Source organism: Acanthaster planci, linkage group LG16 (assembly GCF_054643075.1).
Source record: "Acanthaster planci isolate LZ-2023a linkage group LG16, COTS_SCS, whole genome shotgun sequence".
Classification (NCBI taxonomy): Eukaryota; Metazoa; Echinodermata; class Asteroidea; order Valvatida; family Acanthasteridae; genus Acanthaster; species Acanthaster planci.
The window spans coordinates 2,647,306-2,665,068 of NC_141792.1; the positions used below are offsets into that span (position 1 = coordinate 2,647,306).

Genomic DNA, 17,763 nt, shown 5'->3' on the forward strand with positions numbered 1-17,763 from the left:
GTTAGACGTCAGTGGCAATGGTGGTTTTCCCAGGGTTTTTCCAAAAAGTCCAAAATAGCATTTGGTGATGACAAGAAGTTGATCTTCGGTTCCTACGTGAACAGAACCGACATACAGACTTAGTCGGAGATCTCTAAACCTTTACAATCATGTAACACGTTGGGGTATCTCTTTTTTCAGGAAAATCATTATGAAAGACAAGGAAAAGAGGTTTCCAGAGTGTCACGGTGTAACAATACTGATTCGTAACCCTGGGAGTCATTGCATGCATAGCGTGTGAGGGGGACAGCGGATTACACTTTATGCTTAGAGGGTCATGTATACGCCTGAGGCCAGTCCTGCTGATGTGAAGCGTGGTGGAAATAGCCTCTACAGTCTGTTGAACGTGACGTTGAAGTAGGTTTTGGCACGACTGTCTTCATCCAAAAGGTAGGAATCACGTTGACAATGAGCCTATTCCTGTGCGAGTTTACTCTCCCACTTAAAGAGGGAACTCTTGCGTGGAAGGCCCTTAACATGGAATTGAAAATTGTGTATAGCAACAGTACCACGTTTATTTCTAAATTCAAACTAAATTCTACCGTGTGATAATGTTTCAGAATCATTAACAAAGAAGTAAAAGAAGGTCAGCTTCGTCGCAGTTCATAGAAGGCGAGCAAACACGTTGGGTAACAGGGCTTGATTCCTTTTTTGTGTACATTGATATGCAGGTCCCCCCCTCAGAAAAAACAGGTGCCCCATAACATAGAGATTAGCGTGCCAACGAGCGAAAGGCATAAGGTTTTAACTCTAAAGGAGTTGGGGGCGGAATTGGCCCCCTCAATGTCTTGTAGTTATTTCGGCAGCCATTTTGTCCAAATCTGACGTACCGTTCTGGCTAAAGCATCCATTTACCTGGACACGTCCGCCACAATGTGTATTTTTTTCATTCATGTGTAGACAGGCAAACATGCGTAAGGCCATGAACTTTAAACAGCCGTGTAAACTAACCAATCGATTGGATTAAACTGAATTTTACAGTTAAACGCAAAATAACATACAGTAACTGCACAGGCATACTGTGACAGCCGATTTCTGGGGGGAAAGCACAATCCAGCCTCTCGCGGCTGAAACATGGTCGGGAAAAGCCCGACTCCTTTAGGATTAAGGTGGGAAAAAGCTTATCTGTAACTTAGGGACATTTTTCCAAAACTGGCGCCTTAAATTTGATGTATTATGGATGAAATAAATTGATTGGATTACAAAATTCCCGCACGTTAGGGGACTAACTGCAAATGCGACCATCTTTGCAGGTAAATTTCATCCGCCCCACAAAAATGCCAGAGTTGTCAAGGATATTCCTACCAGAATTTCCAAGCAAATTATACGTTCATCTAGTAGGCTCTTTCAATGCTAAGTGCAAAATGCCATTCTGGTCACTATCCTACTTATTTATTTCTTATCAATCTTTAGATACAAAACAATAAAGGTTATTCAGGGGCTGTTTGGGAAAACAAATATTAAACAATGTCATCCAAAGATGTGTATACCTAAATCCTTGACAATGAAATTAATAAAAAAAGAAATAGAAATGAAATGCAAACACAAAAAGAAAAACAACAATACATATTACCTGAAGTCTTATCACATGAAACTTCAAGTTTTAAAAATCTAAATGATTCAGTCTTGCGCTGACTTCATGCAAGTTGGTTGTGTTGGGTACCGGTAATTTTTGTGATGTGTTACGCTCAATTGAAAGCATTTCAAGGAGATTGTTCGTCTGGCATATTATTGAAGGTAAGTGACGACACTAGATGGAGGTGTTCTCAGCTAGCTGGGAAAACATGACACTTTAAGTCGACTTAGCGTATAAAGTGACTGCAAAAAGGTTGATCATCTTTGCACGAAAATTCAACCAAGTTCATTATGTTATGCGCTCTACACTGAAAAGACGGTTAAAAAATCTTATTTCAAGATTGTTGAGGCTACTCATCCAGTCAATGGTAGTCTTGTTTATTTCGATGCTGAGCCTAAATCATATTCTAGAGTCCTACATCACAGGGAAAGGTCCTATAATGGAAACCTTCAATTATAAACCACTCCAAACGATTCTGCCCTTTGCTGACGTCTGGAGCATGTTTCCAGTGACGTGTTACGCTCTGTTGAGAGAGCATTTCAAGAGAAATTTGAGAAACTGTGCGTCATACACAAAAAGTGACAAGCATTTTTCACCGTGCATAAAACGTGAAATTTTCAAAATTGAATATTGCCTCAGTATTCATGATACTTTTGCATTTTTTGTCGGAAGATTGGCATTAATTTCATGAGTTGTGATGTCCCTTAAAAGCCACCATTGGTAGATTGTAACGTTCCATTGCTCGACGCGACGTGACCGGCAATATTGGTTTTTCCCATGGATTTTCCCTGACGAGGAATAGCACTTTGGTGGTGACAAGAATTTGATCTATACGTGACCCAATGAATAGATCGCCATTTGTTTTGTTCGCTAATTCCTGGCAAACAAGCCGTACACAATGATGTGTTGAACCTCAAAATTTCAGAATGTATAATCACTACACGAATAGCTAATGTATGGGGGAAATTTATTACAGGTATAGAAAGGTAGCTTCCAGAGACTCATTTGTGGTGTAACAGTACTGATTACCTCGGGAGTCAATGCACACAGCATATATGACAGGAAAAAACTGATTACGCAGTATGTTTCGAGAGAAACTCTTTAAGTGGACGCTTTGATAGTTATAACGTTTGTCAGTAATTTCAAAAGCGTGATCGTAACCAATAGCAACACAATTAGTTATTGTACGCAAAACTAACGCTAAGGTTTTTTTTCGGACCATCTCACAGCTGGGGAATCTGCCTAGCTGGGAAAACTTGGCTGCCCATGTTCGATCTTTTAATACCTGGTATGTAAGACGTTCATAGTTAGATGTTTAATCTGACTCGGCCTTATGGTTTTATTATTAAGTGAAGTTTGAGGACACATATATATGTCGTCTCACGACTGTCAAGCACACCAATTGAAACGTTATACATTCATGAATATCCTGTCTCGGGAAAATGCGTGCTGACCAGGAAAGGTGTAAAATGACTGCACATTATACTACAAGCTTCTGAAGTGCCCAAACTTATCAACCTTTTAGAGGAAATCCCTGTATTATCATCTCCCCTTCACCATGGTGCCATGTTCACAATCCATCTTTGTCTCCAACCATAAAAATCTCCACGGATGTTTAGCGCCTTTATCAACAGATAGGCCCTCATCTCAGTCAATTATTTGATATACCATTATGCCAAGTTAGCAAGAGTTATGTATATCCTGTGAAACATCCCCCAAATCAACCGACTTTCTGTAGAAAGCCATACGGAATCCACCACATGTACACGTACGTACACAACTCAAAACGGCATCCATTGCTGCTGAAGTAACATGTGCACAACACACGGCATGTATTGCTGGTTTGTTTCACACTTATGTTATGGCCCGCTGCACACATTCCCGTACATAAGTGGGAACACACGATACAGACGATTCCACCATTACTTTTACTACCACTACCTCATGTACCCAATGTGTATACCACAGTATTTACCAGGAAGTAACATAAATTTGTGTACTTCTTGATAGCCTTCACTAGACTTTACCAAGTCTCAAATGAATCTTATTTTGCCAATAATTCCACCAAAAGTGTTACGCCAAGAAATCCGCAAAACCAACATCTGATTTTTGAAAAATCTGGAAATCCGGAGGAATCTCACCTCTGGAAAATATTAAGAAACTCCCAGTTTGAGCAGCACACGTCTGAAAATAGAATGGAACCCCTGACGCCCGAGCATCTGGACATCAAATAATGGAGTGATTACTGGCGCAATAGTATGTAACTGCTCAATTACACGCCATTCAAAATAACTGTGCCTTTTGCTCAGGTCAGGCAGTTTGGTCGTCTGGTGCGGGGTTATGTGTGACATGCACCTGTAGTTGAAAATAATTATTCGTCTGGCACATTGCCAAATACGGAACTCTGGAAGTGCCATCCGATTTGCTGAGATACTGACATATTTTCTTTCCGGATGGCAACACCATACAGGTATTATATGGAGATCCCAAGATAATTTATCTCAGGACAATGACATTGTAAAAGACGGATGACGACATGCTGAGATAATTTAAAAAAACGAGACAATAACTAGCGAAGTAGACAACACAAATGCCGGAAGTCGTTGTCACGTAAAAATGATAAAGGATGTCGTCGTTCAAATTTTACGATGTTGTCATTCCATGGTAAATATCTAAGGATGTCGACATCTTGCTTGTATTTATGTCGTCATCCCGAGAAAATAACATGTCAGGATCTCAACTAGTTGGATGGCACTTCCAGAGCTGTGAACAGCAAAAAACGACACCAAGAGACATCACAGTTTGCTCCGTCATAAGACTCTCTCAATTTTCCAAGAGAATAAAGAGTTACGCTCTATTTAATCTAGAGCAAAAATGTGAAATTTGTCGACACGAATACTGTGCCACTGTCAATAATATTGAGTTTCTATATGGAGTATCGACGTCAAATTTACGATTTGCTGGGTACCTCTAAAGCCATCGTAGGTAGCAATAGCCACAAACGCCATATTTCCAATGTTTCTATTATGACTTTTGGACTTGAGCAGCAATGGTGGTTTTCCCCCATGTCAAAAATAGCATTCGGTGAAGACGGGAAGTTACAGTTTCCGCGTAAACTGACCCAGCATAATACACTTAGTCGTGGACCTCTAGGCTTGAGAGATTACTGTATACGTCTGGGTATCGCAATATTTTAGGAAATCATTATAACAGGTGAAATAAAGAGGGTCTGGAGTATCAGTTTTGGTGTGGAAAGTGGACGACGCTGTATACTTCATGTAGACGCCTATTACCTTTCCCACGGATTTGAAGCATTATGGAAGTAACATCTACTGTCTCTATAGCATGACGTGGTGAAGTAGTCGCTGGGAAGATTTTCTTCATCCAAAAGGTAGGGAATGACGTACATTGTAAGCACTTTTTTGAGTCTATTTCTGTGCTAATTTACTTGCCTATTTGAAAGGGAACGTTTGCGTGAGAGGTTCGTAGCTTGGGATTAATAGAGTTATTGCGTATTTCTACGGTGCCCCCTTTGTTCCAAAAGTAACCACCAGAAACTGAGCACTACGGTGTGTTTATGTCTTAGTATCATTAAAATCCTAACCTCCCAGGGTGTATGTAAAATCACGTTGAAATCGGAGGATTGGGAATGTGAGGGTTAACAAAGAAGATAAGGTCAGCTTCGTTGTGGGTGATCCGTGGCAGTTTCATAGAAGGCGAGCAATAAGACTTTATTCAGTAAAGAATATCATGTACTTCGTCCATGCTCAGACGAGTGTTGGCGGGGGTATAGATTAGTGTGCCACTTACGAACGGCATCATCGGTTTAACCCCCAAAAGAGCCGGGCGATAAGTCGGTCCCCAACAGTTGCTCCGAGCAATATTTTCTTGAAAGAGATTCCAATAATGCCTAGTAGTTATTTTGGCAGCCAATTTGTGCAAATCTGTTCCCACTAAAGCATTCACTTTTCCTCGGGATACGTCGGCCAAGACGTATCCCTTTTTCACCGGCTCAATGCACACAGGCAGACATGCATGAGACCATGAATTCCAAACAACCACAATCCATTGGATAACAAATTGAAGGTTTACTGTAAAGAAAAAAAATAACTGCGTATGGATACTTAACAAAAACAAAACAAAACAAGCATGTGACAGCCGAGTTCAACTTTGCTTGGCCGAGAGATAATTCAGAAAAGCTCGGCTACATGAACCTTAGGGTTAAAGTTGATATACTTGAAGAAGCTTATCTCTAGCTTGACCAATTTGACAAAATTGGCGCTTTACATGGCTGTGTTATGAATGAAGTGGATTGATTGGACAAACTGCAAAGGAAGGTTTCACCCATCCCACGAATAAGGTGAATACAGTTGTCAAGAAACCTGTTTTTGAATTTTCAGGCTAATGATTCATTTATATGTGGTACTTTTGTTTTCTCAGTGCTAAGTGTAAAATCACATCCCGGACAGTCATATATTACCTGGAGTCTTATTACATAAAATTCCAATTATTCAAAACGATTCTCCCTTGTGCTGACGTCATGCAAGTTGGTTGTCTGAAGTAGGTTACATGACATGTTATGCTCTGTTGGGAGCATCTCAAGGAAAAAAAAATATTTGTGTGTCTGGTAAATATTGACAAGCGACACCACGTGGCAACAATATTTGCTCCCCGACAAGGCGTTCTAAGCTGGCCTAGAAAAATGAAAATTGATCTAGCTTAAATGGAACAACTGCAAGGTCGACCATCTTTGCAGGAAAATGTCGCTCTACCCCCAAAAGACGGTAAAAAACTTTCAGAAATCTCCTTTTAAGATTTCCGAGGCTACTCATCCAGTCCGTGGTAATCTTGTGTGTACTCGATGCGCAAGCCACATTCAAGAATCCTACTTTACCTGGAGAAGGTCTTATTATGGAAAATTTTAAAAATAAAGCACGCGGAATGATCCTGCCTTGTGTTGACGTCATCTAAGATGGTTGTCTGGAGAGGGTTTTTAATGACACGTTGCGCTCCATTGAGAAAGAAGTTCAAAAGAAACTTGTGAGAAATTGTGCGTCTTAAACAAAAACGTAGCAAAAATTTTGAACTGGGGTAAAGCGCATTTTTACGCGAATACTGTCAGTTAGCATTCATGATACTTTGGCGATTTATTGTTGGAAAGATTGACGTCGATTTCATGATTTGCGATGTCTCCCGAAAGCCACCATAGGCTGTTTATCGCATTGGACGCCCTATTGCCATGTTTTCCGTTGTTGGACGGGAGCGGTTTCCCCCTGGTTTTTCCCACTGGTGAGCAGTAGCATTTTGGTGGTGACAAGAAGTTGATTTATATGTGACACAGTGCACGGATCACAACTTCCTCTTTGTAAGTTCCTGCATAAACAAACCCTACATAATAAGCCGTTGAACCCTAAATTTGAGATTATTTTTGGTATAACTAATGTTTAGTACAGGTAGGGATATGTGCTTCCAGGGACTCGTTTAAGGGCCTCAGCAGCAATACTAACTGTGGTGACTACGTGATGGCATGACAGAGTGGTTTATTGCGTTCGATGTTAGAATCATAATCAATAGTGGGCACTATTGAACAACACTACACTTGCCCTCTTTCTTTAAAACAACATAATTTAAACGGAGTGGAAAGTAACACAAAGTTACAGTCAGTTTGCTTCGGTGAATAAAAACTTTTAAAACTCTAAGATAAACTGAACCGGGAATGCAAAATTTAAAGTAAAGATGACAGTTGTTTTTTCCCTTTTTTATATTTATATTTATTTACAATATGCATCATTTTTTATGTTTTTATTTTTTTATATTTTTAAATTTATAGTCTTATATTTTATTGGTGACAGAGTTTGAAAAATGTTTGGTTTCAGAGAACTATTTATACGACTGCGGTAAATCACTATTCTTCGTTTACTTTTCTCTCTGAAAGCTTTCAGCAAGGTAAGTTCGAAGTTCACTGCACAAAGTCTTTGAATTCCACAGGAGCTTTGCCGACTCGTATTCAATTTTTTTTCATCGCAACACTGGTATTATTCGAGGCCAGTACCATAAAAGCCTTTCCCTACACATGTAAATGTACATGTAAATGTTTGGACCGGCAACCCCTCCCCCAAAACAAACTGCTGAACATTGTGCTGACGTCACGCAATTCGGTAAATACAAGGGACTTTCCACGTCTCTGACGGAAGTGCCAACGCTGACTACCTTTTTGCATTTTTATCTCCATCTGGAATATTAGCAATAAGCATCATTTTGCTGATCTTAAATAAAAGACACGAGGCGTCAGGTACCAAGCCGCTTGACTATCAGAGAAGACCAAATGTAAATAAACTGTACACAACGCAGGGTAGTACCCTAACTATATGCGTTGTCGTAGCTGTTTGAGCAGAACTGAACAATGCTTTTAGGTGTCGGATTAGTATATAGTTTCCGCGGTGAAAGAGCACACCACTACATGTATTAAACTAATGCTGCATGCATTGGAAGCATTGTGCACCACGTACGTATATTATGCTATTTTGGGAAATAAAACCGTTTATAACTTTTTCTTTTTATAAAGATCAATTACTACTCAGCACTAAATTTCATGTTGAAGACGATTAAACGCACATTCGTAACCATTTTGAAGAAGAGCCACAAATGTAGATTTTTAATGTAACTTAAAAAGAGGTCTCTTGGTAAATAAAAAGCATAGGTGTCTGGTACTGGAATTCCCGGCAGGAAGTGGTTAAACAATGTCATCCAAAGATGTGTTTACCCAAACCCCTGACAATGAAATTAATTAAAAAAGAAATAGAAATGAAATGCAAACACAAAAAGAAAAACAACAATACATATTACCTGAAGTCTTATCACATGAAACTTCAAGTTTTAAAAATCTAAATGATTCAGTCTTGTGCTGACTTCATGCAAGTTGGTTGTCTTGGGTACCGGTAGTTTTTGTGATGTGTTACGCTCAATTGAAAGCATTTCAAGGAGATTGTTCGTCTGGCATATTATTGAAGGTAAGTGACGACACTAGATGGAGGTGTTCTCAGCTAGCTGGGAAAACATGACACTTTAAATCGACCTAGCGTATAAAGTGACTGGAAAAAGGTTGATCATCTTTGCAGGAAAATTCAACCAATTCATTATGTTATGCACTCTACACTGAAAAGACGGTTAAAAAATCTTATTTCAAGATTGTTGAGGCTACTCATCCAGTCAATGGTAGTCTTGTTTATTTCGATGCTGAGCCTAAATCATATTCTAGAGTCCTACATCACAGGGAAAGGTCCTATAATGGAAACCTTCAATTATAAACCACTCCAAACGATTCTGCCCTTTGCTGACGTCTGGAGCATGTTTCCAGTGACGTGTTACGCTCTGTTGAGAGAGCATTTCAAGAGAAACTTGAGAAACTGTGCGTCATACACAAAAAGTGACAAGCATTTTTCACCGTGCATAAAACGTGAAATTTTCAAAATTGAATATTGCCTCAGTATTCATGATACTTTTGCATTTTTTGTCGGAAGATTGGCATTAATTTCATGAGTTGTGATGTCCCTTAAAAGCCACCATTGGTAGATTGTAACGTTCCATTGCTCGACGCGACGTGACCGGCAATATTGGTTTTTCCCATGGATTTTCCCTGACGAGGAATAGCACTTTGGTGGTGACAAGAATTTGATCTATACGTGACCCAATGAATAGATCGCCATTTGTTTTGTTCGCTAATTCCTGGCAAACAAGCCGTACACAATGATGTGTTGAACCTCAAAATTTCAGAATGTATAATCACTACACGAATAGCTAATGTATGGGGAAAATTTATTACAGGTATAGAAAGGTAGCTTCCAGAGACTCATTTGTGGTGTAACAGTACTGATTACCTCGGGAGTCAATGCACACAGCATATATGACAGGAAAAAACTGATTACGCAGTATGTTTCGAGAGAAACTCTTTAAGTGGACGCTTTGATAGTTATAACGTTTGTCAGTAATTTCAAAAGCGTGATCGTAACCAATAGCAACACAATTAGTTATTGTACGCAAAACTAACGCTAAGGTTTTTTTTCGGACCATCTCACAGCTGGGGAATCTGCCTAGCTGGGAAAACTTGGCTGCCCATGTTCGATCTTTTAATACCTGGTATGTAAGACGTTCATAGTTAGATGTTTAATCTGACTCGGCCTTATGGTTTTATTATTAAGTGAAGTTTGAGGACACATATATATGTCGTCTCACGACTGTCAAGCACACCAATTGAAACGTTATACATTCATGAATATCCTGTCTCGGGAAAATGCGTGCTGACCAGGAAAGGTGTAAAATGACTGCACATTATACTACAAGCTTCTGAAGTGCCCAAACTTATCAACCTTTTAGAGGAAATCCCTGTATTATCATCTCCCCTTCACCATGGTGCCATGTTCACAATCCATCTTTGTCTCCAACCATAAAAATCTCCACGGATGTTTAGCGCCTTTATCAACAGATAGGCCCTCATCTCAGTCAATTATTTGATATACCATTATGCCAAGTTAGCAAGAGTTATGTATATCCTGTGAAACATCCCCCAAATCAACCGACTTTCTGTAGAAAGCCATACGGAATCCACCACATGTACACGTACGTACACAACTCAAAACGGCATCCATTGCTGCTGAAGTAACATGTGCACAACACACGGCATGTGTTGCTGGTTTGTTTCACACTTATGTTATGGCCCGCTGCACACATTCCCGTACATAAGTGGGAACACACGATACAGACGATTCCACCATTACTTTTACTACCACTACCTCATGTACCCAATGTGTATACCACAGTATTTACCAGGAAGTAACATAAATTTGTGTACTTCTTGATAGCCTTCACTAGACTTTACCAAGTCTCAAATGAATCTTATTTTGCCAATAATTCCACCAAAAGTGTTACGCCAAGAAATCCGCAAAACCAACATCTGATTTTTGAAAAATCTGGAAATCCGGAGGAATCTCACCTCTGGAAAATATTAAGAAACTCCCAGTTTGAGCAGCACACGTCTGAAAATAGAATGGAACCCCTGACGCCCGAGCATCTGGACATCAAATAATGGAGTGATTACTGGCGCAATAGTATGTAACTGCTCAATTACACGCCATTCAAAATAACTGTGCCTTTTGCTCAGGTCAGGCAGTTTGGTCGTCTGGTGCGGGGTTATGTGTGACATGCACCTGTAGTTGAAAATAATTATTCGTCTGGCACATTGCCAAATACGGAACTCTGGAAGTGCCATCCGATTTGCTGAGATACTGACATATTTTCTTTCCGGATGGCAACACCATACAGGTATTATATGGAGATCCCAAGATAATTTATCTCAGGACAATGACATTGTAAAAGACGGATGACGACATGCTGAGATAATTTAAAAAAACGAGACAATAACTAGCGAAGTAGACAACACAAATGCCGGAAGTCGTTGTCACGTAAAAATGATAAAGGATGTCGTCGTTCAAATTTTACGATGTTGTCATTCCATGGTAAATATCTAAGGATGTCGACATCTTGCTTGTATTTATGTCGTCATCCCGAGAAAATAACATGTCAGGATCTCAACTAGTTGGATGGCACTTCCAGAGCTGTGAACAGCAAAAAACGACACCAAGAGACATCACAGTTTGCTCCGTCATAAGACTCTCTCAATTTTCCAAGAGAATAAAGAGTTACGCTCTATTTAATCTAGAGCAAAAATGTGAAATTTGTCGACACGAATACTGTGCCACTGTCAATAATATTGAGTTTCTATATGGAGTATCGACGTCAAATTTACGATTTGCTGGGTACCTCTAAAGCCATCGTAGGTAGCAATAGCCACAAACGCCATATTTCCAATGTTTCTATTATGACTTTTGGACTTGAGCAGCAATGGTGGTTTTCCCCCATGTCAAAAATAGCATTCGGTGAAGACGGGAAGTTACAGTTTCCGCGTAAACTGACCCAGCATAATACACTTAGTCGTGGACCTCTAGGCTTGAGAGATTACTGTATACGTCTGGGTATCGCAATATTTTAGGAAATCATTATAACAGGTGAAATAAAGAGGGTCTGGAGTATCAGTTTTGGTGTGGAAAGTGGACGACGCTGTATACTTCATGTAGACGCCTATTACCTTTCCCACGGATTTGAAGCATTATGGAAGTAACATCTACTGTCTCTATAGCATGACGTGGTGAAGTAGTCGCTGGGAAGATTTTCTTCATCCAAAAGGTAGGGAATGACGTACATTGTAAGCACTTTTTTGAGTCTATTTCTGTGCTAATTTACTTGCCTATTTGAAAGGGAACGTTTGCGTGAGAGGTTCGTAGCTTGGGATTAATAGAGTTATTGCGTATTTCTACGGTGCCCCCTTTGTTCCAAAAGTAACCACCAGAAACTGAGCACTACGGTGTGTTTATGTCTTAGTATCATTAAAATCCTAACCTCCCAGGGTGTATGTAAAATCACGTTGAAATCGGAGGATTGGGAATGTGAGGGTTAACAAAGAAGATAAGGTCAGCTTCGTTGTGGGTGATCCGTGGCAGTTTCATAGAAGGCGAGCAATAAGACTTTATTCAGTAAAGAATATCATGTACTTCGTCCATGCTCAGACGAGTGTTGGCGGGGGTATAGATTAGTGTGCCACTTACGAACGGCATCATCGGTTTAACCCCCAAAAGAGCCGGGCGATAAGTCGGTCCCTCAACAGTTGCTCCGAGCAATATTTTCTTGAAAGAGATTCCAATAATGCCTAGTAGTTATTTTGGCAGCCAATTTGTGCAAATCTGTTCCCACTAAAGCATTCACTTTTCCTCGGGATACGTCGGCCAAGACGTATCCCTTTTTCACCGGCTCAATGCACACAGGCAGACATGCATGAGACCATGAATTCCAAACAACCACAATCCATTGGATAACAAATTGAAGGTTTACTGTAAAGAAAAAAAATAACTGCGTATGGATACTTAACAAAACAAAACAAAACAAAACAAGCATGTGACAGCCGAGTTCAACTTTGCTTGGCCGAGAGATAATTCAGAAAAGCTCGGCTACATGAACCTTAGGGTTAAAGTTGATATACTTGAAGAAGCTTATCTCTAGCTTGACCAATTTGACAAAATTGGCGCTTTACATGGCTGTGTTATGAATGAAGTGGATTGATTGGACAAACTGCAAAGGAAGGTTTCACCCATCCCACGAATAAGGTGAATACAGTTGTCAAGAAACCTGTTTTTGAATTTTCAGGCTAATGATTCATTTATATGTGGTACTTTTGTTTTCTCAGTGCTAAGTGTAAAATCACATCCCGGACAGTCATATATTACCTGGAGTCTTATTACATAAAATTCCAATTATTCAAAACGATTCTCCCTTGTGCTGACGTCATGCAAGTTGGTTGTCTGAAGTAGGTTACATGACATGTTATGCTCTGTTGGGAGCATCTCAAGGAAAAAAAAATATTTGTGTGTCTGGTAAATATTGACAAGCGACACCACGTGGCAACAATATTTGCTCCCCGACAAGGCGTTCTAAGCTGGCCTAGAAAAATGAAAATTGATCTAGCTTAAATGGAACAACTGCAAGGTCGACCATCTTTGCAGGAAAATGTCGCTCTACCCCCAAAAGACGGTAAAAAACTTTCAGAAATCTCCTTTTAAGATTTCTGAGGCTACTCATCCAGTCCGTGGTAATCTTGTGTGTACTCGATGCGCAAGCCACATTCAAGAATCCTACTTTACCTGGAGAAGGTCTTATTATGGAAAATTTTAAAAATAAAGCACGCGGAATGATCCTGCCTTGTGTTGACGTCATCTAAGATGGTTGTCTGGAGAGGGTTTTTAATGACACGTTGCGCTCCATTGAGAAAGAAGTTCAAAAGAAACTTGTGAGAAATTGTGCGTCTTAAACAAAAACGTAGCAAAAATTTTGAACTGGGGTAAAGCGCATTTTTACGCGAATACTGTCAGTTAGCATTCATGATACTTTGGCGATTTATTGTTGGAAAGATTGACGTCGATTTCATGATTTGCGATGTCTCCCGAAAGCCACCATAGGCTGTTTATCGCATTGGACGCCCTATTGCCATGTTTTCCGTTGTTGGACGGGAGCAGTTTCCCCCTGGTTTTTCCCACAGGTGAGCAGTAGCATTTTGGTGGTGACAAGAAGTTGATTTATATGTGACACAGTGCACGGATCACAACTTCCTCTTTGTAAGTTCCTGCATAAACAAACCCTACATAATAAGCCGTTGAACCCTAAATTTGAGATTATTTTTGGTATAACTAATGTTTAGTACAGGTAGGGATATGTGCTTCCAGGGACTCGTTTAAGGGCCTCAGCAGCAATACTAACTGTGGTGACTACGTGATGGCATGACAGAGTGGTTTATTGCGTTCGATGTTAGAATCATAATCAATAGTGGGCACTATTGAACAACACTACACTTGCCCTCTTTCTTTAAAACAACATAATTTAAACGGAGTGGAAAGTAACACAAAGTTACAGTCAGTTTGCTTCGGTGAATAAAAACTTTTAAAACTCTAAGATAAACTGAACCGGGAATGCAAAATTTAAAGTAAAGATGACAGTTGTTTTTTCCCTTTTTTATATTTATATTTATTTACAATATGCATCATTTTTTATGTTTTTATTTTTTTATATTTTTAAATTTATAGTCTTATATTTTATTGGTGACAGAGTTTGAAAAATGTTTGGTTTCAGAGAACTATTTATACGACTGCGGTAAATCACTATTCTTCGTTTACTTTTCTCTCTGAAAGCTTTCAGCAAGGTAAGTTCGAAGTTCACTGCACAAAGTCTTTGAATTCCACAGGAGCTTTGCCGACTCGTATTCAATTTTTTTTCATCGCAACACTGGTATTATTCGAGGCCAGTACCATAAAAGCCTTTCCCTACACATGTAAATGTACATGTAAATGTTTGGACCGGCAACCCCTCCCCCAAAACAAACTGCTGAACATTGTGCTGACGTCACGCAATTCGGTAAATACAAGGGACTTTCCACGTCTCTGACGGAAGTGCCAACGCTGACTACCTTTTTGCATTTTTATCTCCATCTGGAATATTAGCAATAAGCATCATTTTGCTGATCTTAAATAAAAGACACGAGGCGTCAGGTACCAAGCCGCTTGACTATCAGAGAAGACCAAATGTAAATAAACTGTACACAACGCAGGGTAGTACCCTAACTATATGCGTTGTCGTAGCTGTTTGAGCAGAACTGAACAATGCTTTTAGGTGTCGGATTAGTATATAGTTTCCGCGGTGAAAGAGCACACCACTACATGTATTAAACTAATGCTGCATGCATTGGAAGCATTGTGCACCACGTACGTATATTATGCTATTTTGGGAAATAAAACCGTTTATAACTTTTTCTTTTTATAAAGATCAATTACTACTCAGCACTAAATTTCATGTTGAAGACGATTAAACGCACATTCGTAACCATTTTGGAGAAGAGCCACAAATGTAGATTTTTAATGTAACTTAAAAAGAGGTCTCTTGGTAAATAAAAAGCATAGGTGTCTGGTACTGGAATTCCCGGCAGGAAGTGGTTAAACAATGTCATCCAAAGATGTGTTTACCCAAACCCCTGACAATGAAATTAATTAAAAAAGAAATAGAAATGAAATGCAAACACAAAAAGAAAAACAACAATACATATTACCTGAAGTCTTATCACATGAAACTTCAAGTTTTAAAAATCTAAATGATTCAGTCTTGTGCTGACTTCATGCAAGTTGGTTGTCTTGGGTACCGGTAGTTTTTGTGATGTGTTACGCTCAATTGAAAGCATTTCAAGGAGATTGTTCGTCTGGCATATTATTGAAGGTAAGTGACGACACTAGATGGAGGTGTTCTCAGCTAGCTGGGAAAACATGACACTTTAAATCGACCTAGCGTATAAAGTGACTGGAAAAAGGTTGATCATCTTTGCAGGAAAATTCAACCAATTCATTATGTTATGCACTCTACACTGAAAAGACGGTTAAAAAAATCTTGTTTCAAGATTGTTGAGGCTACTCATCCAGTCAATGGTAGTCTTGTTTATTTCGATGCTGAGCCTAAATCATATTCTAGAGTCCTACATCACAGGGAAAGGTCCTATAATGGAAACCTTCAATTATAAACCACTCCAAACGATTCTGCCCTTTGCTGACGTCTGGACCATGTTTCCAGTGACGTGTTACGCTCTGTTGAGAGAGCATTTCAAGAGAAACTTGAGAAACTGTGCGTCATACACAAAAAGTGACAAGCAATTTTCACCGTGCATAAAACGTGAAATTTTCAAAATTGAATATTGCCTCAGTATTCATGATACTTTTGCATTTTTTGTCGGAAGATTGGCATTAATTTCATGAGTTGTGATGTCCCTTAAAAGCCACCATTGGTAGATTGTAACATTCCATTGCTCGACGCGACGTGACCGGCAATATTGGTTTTTCCCATGGATTTTCCCTGACGAAGAATAGCACTTTGGTGGTGACAAGAATTTGATCTACACGTGACCCAATGAATAGATCGCCATTTGTTTTGTTCGCTAATTCCTGGTAAACAAACCCTACACAATGATGTGTTGAACCTCAAAATTTCAGAATGTATAATCACTACACGAATAGCTAATGTATGGGGAAAATTTATTACAGGTATAGAAAGGTAGCTTCCAGAGACTCATTTGTGGTGTAACAGTACTGATTACCTCGGGAGTCAATGCACACAGCATATATGACAGGAAAAAACTGATTACGCAGTATGTTTCGAGAGAAACTCTTTAAGTGGACGCTTTGATAGTTATAACGTTTGTCAGTAATTTCAAAAGCGTGATCGTAACCAATAGCAACACAATTAGTTATTGTACGCAAAACTAACGCTAAGGTTTTTTTTCGGACCATCTCACAGCTAGGGAATCTGCCTAGCTGGGAAAACTTGGCTGCCCATGTTCGATCTTTTAATACCTGGTATGTAAGACGTTCATAGTTAGATGTTTAATCTGACTCGACCTTATGGTTTTATTATTAAGTGAAGTTTGAGGACACATATATGTCGTCTCACGACTGTCAAGCACACCAATTGAAACGTTATACATTCATGGGTATCCTGTCTCGGGAAAATGCGTGCTGACCAGGAAAGGTGTAAAATGACTGCACGTTTATAAGTATTTTTTAGAATCAGCTCCCTTGAATGTTTTATTGTAAATTTGTAATTGATACTCTGCTTACTTTGTATTCTTAGTTAAATTATTTCAATTATTCTTAGTATTTTTATTTATAGATATGTAGTTTCACCTGGTTCCATTTCAATTCTCTTTTTCTCTAGTCTTATGATTGCTCACTGAGAACAGTTTTGTTTTTATGAACTGAATGAGTTACCCAGTATAAATAGGAAAAAATAATAAGATATCGCTAAAAAAGCCACGAAGGCTTGGCTCTCGAGGGTGCATGTCGGGGAATTTTGCTCGGGGCTCTTTCAGGGTTAAGGCACCAGTAAAAAAACGCGTTTCCAGTTCGTTTCGATTTCCGTTTGTGTAAAAGCTGAAGCAAGATCACGGGTAAATATATGTGTCAATGGTTCAGTTCTATGGATGCCGTTTCATTATATATCCTTGAAAAAACTTAAATTGACTTTTGAATGTGAAAACTGCAACACGAGAGTCCTAACAGTAAACAGGTACTGTGTTTACCGTACATCAGTCCACTTCACAAAAGAATGCTGTGTACAGTGCTTTTTCGTGCTCAGAATAGCGTCTGTCGCTTATTGACCCAATGGCAGTTTCTTGGCGACGTTAACAAAGAGCCATGCTTAGGTTCGGTACCTACTTTGTACTTGTATTTAACGAAAACGAAAGTTCAGACGTGACTCATGTAGCCCTGGCGTGCGTCTCTTAATACACATTAGTATGGTGGTCGTTTGATGTGCCCGAGGTTGGCTGTAACGCGGCACAGAATGGGGGTCATTTTGACAGCTAAAGCAAGTCTAAATATATATTTTTCCTCAAAATTCTGACTTCTTTAAAACAATGGATAACTGTTCTAATAAAATTAGGGGACAGCTCAGAAAGCTGAGAATATGAATTCTACATTAATTCTTGCAGTTCCTTTACAAATACAACCGCTGTT

The 17,763-nt window shown here is 39.4% G+C and overlaps 1 protein-coding gene across 4 annotated transcripts in view; it reads left to right on the forward strand.

Moving 5' to 3' along the window:
• Positions 1-288: 288 nt before the first annotated feature.
• LOC110989277 (uncharacterized) overlaps positions 289-17,763 on the forward strand; it is a 68,367-nt gene continuing 50,892 nt past the window's right edge. For 2 of the 4 annotated variants that reach the window (XM_087147274.1, XM_087147281.1), the window contains exon 1: positions 11,489-11,854. The gene's annotated coding sequence lies outside the window, so the exon portion shown is untranslated. Of the gene's footprint in view, positions 430-11,488; positions 11,855-13,751; positions 13,834-17,763 lie in introns of those variants that run through there. The other 2 variants (XM_087147276.1, XM_087147279.1) reach the window with 2 other exon arrangements.